We start from the raw sequence: 5,632 nt of genomic DNA, 5'->3' as shown, positions 1-5,632 counted from the left end.
TAGTAGTAGCATAGGAATACAGAAGGGCCACGAAGGCACCAACGCATTAAAAAAAATAAACATACAAAAGCTAGCTAGCTATCAAGTATACTATCACCCAATCATCACCCTCTCACTGACATATGGGCCCACATGCGGTAGGACCCAAATCCCACCAACTGTTGGTCAGAAGCAATTGCATGACACCCCTCTGAAAACCCTAGAAAGTTTCCAGCTGATCTCTGAAAGTGAGGAGCTAAAAGAGTTTCCTCCCATTGGTTGAGAGATGAGAGAGAAAGAGAGTGAGAAGAGAGAACCTGATGCATATGCATGATAGCTGTATGTGGGTTAGGTAGCAGACCCTGCAAGCTTACAGGACCCATCCCTAAGATTCCTCCCCTAAACTCTCTCTCTCTCTCTCTCTCTCTCTCTCTCTCTCTCTCACTCAAACCTGAGGGGCAAAAAAAAAATCTGATAGAGGAATGTCCATAGAAGTTTTGTAGTGAAAGTTATGTTGTAATTCTAGTGTTATCAATTTTAAAATCAATACAAGTTTTATATTGTACCAATGTAATTACTATTATTGCAATTAAAATACTGTCTTAGTGCAACTACCAATATTGTGTCACTACAATTAGACTATTGTATCAATGCAACCATCTATGTACAATATGTATTGCACATTGCACACACACTTGGCGCGATCTTTTTAGGAACATAGCAGATAGGGTAACTATAGATTGGTGATAAAAAAACGAAACAATAGAAATAATCACAGAAACACAGAGATTTAACAATGTTCGACAACTAATGTAATTACCTATGCCCTTGAATTACAACATGGTCAATATTTTATTATTAATCAATAAAGGATTATAACCAATCTCTCAAACTCTAACCTCACCTCATATTGTCTTTATTTGCTTTTTCTTTTAGGATGTATAAATAATGGGCTCTTGAATATGCACATTTATAGCATGTGCTGGGGGTGGCCCTGGTAGGGGTGGTTTGTGTTGGATCGAGGAATAGCCTAGAGTGAGGGTGAATAGGTTATGACTAATTTATAATTTTTTTAATTTAGTCAAACAACCAAACAACCACATTGATATATCAAATCACAAACGCAGACAGTTATAATATGCAGAAAGTAATGCAGAATGTAAAGCACTCACAGATGTACTCAGGTTCGGCCCCCATGCCTACGTCCTGCAACCAGAATCACTAGCAAAAAAGTTTCACCACCCCTTACACCATGTAAGATTGGCTATCCACCGCAATTGTCCTCCCCGACACGATTCAATGGTTATCGTCACTATGTAAACTGAATCTAGTAACAATTCCCATGAAGTATAACCTCGTAGTCCGCAACCTAACCTAAAATAGATCTAGAGTCCAAAATAAGTGTAAAAGACAATATAGATCGACAACGAATAAAAATAAAAGGAACAAAGCTTAGAGAAGCTCAATGTTGCCATTGTTGCGTCGATCTGGAATTTTCTAAAGTAGCACTTGCTATAAAACTGGTATTGGCGCGTCCTGCTCTTAGTCTACTTCGCACAGCTTCTGACGGATCGCAAAACGGAGATTTCTACGAATTTCTACGAATTTTTGAGCAAAGCCTGCGCAAGGAGGGGTATCTGCGAATTCTGCTGTATTCTGCTCTCTTTTTCGTTGATCTCACTCTCTGCCATCATTAACAGCCTTTAAGTAGGATTTGCTAACCCTAATCTGCTTAGGGTTTAATTTTGCCCTTTGGATATGACATGTGGCACAATTTGGGGCCATAAAAAGTCAAAACACACACAATAGCACGTGGTCAGATAATTTAGTTATTTACTTTAAGTTTATTTATTTACTAAAACATGATTGTAAAAAAATTTATAATTATTATAATATATTAAATTATTAATTTTTTTTAGATATTTCCATGTGTGTCTTTAACAATTTGTCTTCTATAGAAATAGTTACGCTTAAAGCCTTAAAATATTAATAATTTAAGATTGATTAGTAATTTGAATGTATAATTTCCAAATATTAATGATGTAAGGGACCAATACTAAAAAAATATATAATTATTAATGAAAAAATAAATTCTTGAATTCATCAAAGAAAAATAATAGTTTTATCTAGTCATTAAGGATTTTGTTCAGTTATAAAAAAATCACTTCCACTTGTTGTTTATCCGACGACCGAGCATTATAGATATTCAAGAATTTTTTTTCTAGAATTATCTAATAGAATGTGAAAATTCAATAAAGGAAAAAAAATAAATTATTTGATTAATTCCAAAATATGATGTTGTACTCTTTTTACATCTTTCAAATTACTAATTGATTTGTCAAAATGATTACTCTCTAGTTTTAGAAAATTATAAAATATAGTCTGAGAATGATTTATACGAATGATTTATACATATTATGCATTCATATTGATTGTTTTTTAACAAAATAATTCATATCTGTCGAATATCAAACAACATCCAAAAGTTTGGCTTAAGGAGTTAGAAGAATACAATATCTACAACAATGATACGGGTGTATCTTCTCTTCGGAACTTAGCGATCCTCATGGGAGCTTGAGGATAGATGATTCTCATGATAGCATGAGAATAGAGGTGTCAAACAGTACAAGGGAACGCAGGAGGAAGCATGGAACGAGATGACGAGCAGAAGAATCGAAGTATCCAGTTTTCAGCCTGTGAGTCGACTCATAACAGTCATGAGTCGACTCACAGGCTGAAAACTGGGTACTTCGATTCTTCTGCTCGTCGTCTTTGGTTTTTTGAGTTTTGTCCAGTTTCTGACGAGTCGACTCATCTCAGTCATGAGTCGACTCATCGATGGTTTCCTGGTTCGTTTGGGTTTCTATTCACACGAATTCCTATTGGTTTTGGGTCTGGTTATTTACCAAATTGTCATCCACGTTTGTACACCTATATAAAGGATTGTTTTAGAGTTTCTAAACAATCAGATAGATTCAGAGAGAGATTCTAATCTTTGTATTAGGGTTTAGTGAGAATTGAGAGTTTGTTCTCGATTCTAGTAAGATTGTGAGAGAGTGATTGTAATCTTTTCATACTCATAATCTAGAGAAGGTAATTTTCTTCACCATATACTGAATTGTGCTTGTGTTTTCTATCATCCTCTTCTTAACCCACCTTTGATAATTCCACGATCAAAGGTGCTCGCACGGTAACTCGTATCAAGTTGGTATCAGAGCATCAGATCCGGTGAAGGGGCATCCTGTGTATGGTCCTTACTTGATCCTAATATAAGAAGCTTGACGAGATCCTTATTTTATTAGAAGGAGTCCAGATTTTAAGGAAGAAGAAGATGGCTGAAGGAGACAATTCAGCGAGGATTGATGCATTGGAGAAGCAGATCGAGACGATAGGTTCGACTCTCACACAACTCGCCAGTCTTATCCATGGAGGTGACAAACAAGGTGAATCTTCTTCGAAGAAAATTATTGAGTCCGATGTGGAGATAGTAGATTCAGATTCCGACGAGGAGGAGGAGACCATTAAAACTGCATTGCATCAAGGGGGTAAGAATTCTTATCAGAACCTGAAGATTGACTTCAAGGTGGAGATTCCTGTTTATTATGGGAGTGTTGACCTCGAGAGGCTTGATGACTGGATCGAGCGCATGGAGACGTATTTTACTCTTTTTGGCTATTCGTCGAAAGAGAAGATTGTGTTCGCAACTTTAAAGCTTTCAGAGGACGCGTTGACGTGGTGGAAATCCTACTACAAGCAGAAGAAGAAGACAGTATCGTGGAACAAGTTCAAGGAGTTACTGAGGAAGCAGTTCTACCCGATGAGATTCCTTGAAGAGCGTTGGTACAAGTGGTACGGCTTGCGCCAAAGGGTCAATCGGACTAAATTCAGATCGTTCTTATATCATGCGACCACACCGATTCGTCCGATGACTCTCCTTGCCGGTTACCTCGCCATCTGGTTGAAGAAATGTGTGGTCCCATATCAGTCTGGTGACGCTCTACCACTGGAAGTGCTCTATCCTGCAGTTCAGCTTGCCTACAAGAAGGAAGCTTGCGCCAAAGGGTCAATCAAACCGTTCAAGAATACACTACGGAGTTCCAGCAACAGGCGATGGTCCTCAACATTGCGACAAAAGAATATTCTGTGTTTATGAAGTATATGACGGGATTGAGTGATTACATCCGAAAGGAGATAAAGCTATTCACGGTGGAATCAATTGTAGAGACGAGCGTGAAGGCTATTGCCCTCAAGGGCAAGCAAAAGAAAGGCAACGAGGCTAAGGGAGACTCCAAACAGACGGGAGGCGAGTCTAGTGGAACCCAATCTAAGGAGGAGAAGAAGAATGGTGATCCAGGGAAAGCAGGGCTGATTTGTAGTCACTGCGAGAAGACAGGGCACACAACTGAGTAGTGCTGGGAGAAGTATCCTCATCTCAAGCCAAGAGGGTTAAAGAAGAAGGAGGAGAAAAAGGCATACATGATAACTCAAGGTCTGAAAGAAGTCCCGGGGATGGCAGAGCCCAACAACAGTCTCAACCTTATGACGGGAAAGCAGACCACGAAAGAGGACGACGACCCGAGAAAGTAACTCTTTGTTCTTAAGATATAAGTGAAGACCAGTTTGGTTGATGTCATTATTGATTTGGGCAGCGAGAAGAATTTGATATCCGAGACATTGGTGCAGAAGCTGGGTCTGGAGACGGTCAAGCATCCGAAGCCCTATTCATTAGGGTGGATTCAGAAGGAGAAGAAACTGAGTATAGTTGATCAATGCACTGTCAGATTTGCGCTCCACAAGTCGTATATTGACGAGGTCACGTGCGACGTCGTTCCATTGGATGTTTGTCAGATTATACTAGGCAATCCGTGTTTTCGTCAAAAGTTGCTCTCGTTGTGGAATTCATTATATCTTCGGTCGATTACAATAAATTCAAAAGAGATAGTCTTTTTATAAGACTTCTTTTACACAACAGAAAGAAAATTACAACTTTTTAGAAACAAACGCAGGATCGTTGTTTGGATCGCTGATTGCGTGGGATCTTTGTCTGTGCCGGGAGCGCTTTGACTCGTGGACCACCAAATCACAGATTCTGATTGAATCGTGAGGGGTTTAATGATTCTTCCTTCGTTTATCGAAGTGAGAATTTGAAACGATATCTTATCAAAGTAAGATAGTCGTTCTTCTTGAAATCAAGTCAAAGCTCGAATCTCAAGGAATGGCCAGAAGCTCAGGAACTCTGCTCTCTCTGCTCCAAAGTGCTCAAAAAATGATCCGCCCCCTCAAAAATCGATCTCAAGGGGTATTTATAGCCTCCATGAACAGTTACGCTCGCGAGACAGCATTTGCTGTCTGGGCGGCGGAGACAGTGTTTGCTGTCTCGGAAATCCCAACTGCACAGTGGTTTCTACAGTAACTGTCTTCCCACGTTTCAAACTCCGTTATTTTGACAGTTATCCACGTGATTCTCGTCCATGACGTTCCCCATGTTCTTTGGCAGTTAATGGACACGTGTACAACAGTTATCAATGTGGTTGTTGACCATTTCAACACTGTCTCGCTGGCGAGACAGTAAACACTGTCTCGCTATGAGACAGTAAAAGACTGTCTCGCTGCGAGACAGTAAAGACTGTCTCGCTGGCGAGACAGTAAAAAA

This window comes from Asparagus officinalis, chromosome 7 (genome assembly GCF_001876935.1).
Source record: "Asparagus officinalis chromosome 7, Aspof.V1, whole genome shotgun sequence".
Classification (NCBI taxonomy): domain Eukaryota; kingdom Viridiplantae; phylum Streptophyta; class Magnoliopsida; order Asparagales; family Asparagaceae; genus Asparagus; species Asparagus officinalis.
This window is presented reverse-complemented; position numbering follows the sequence as displayed.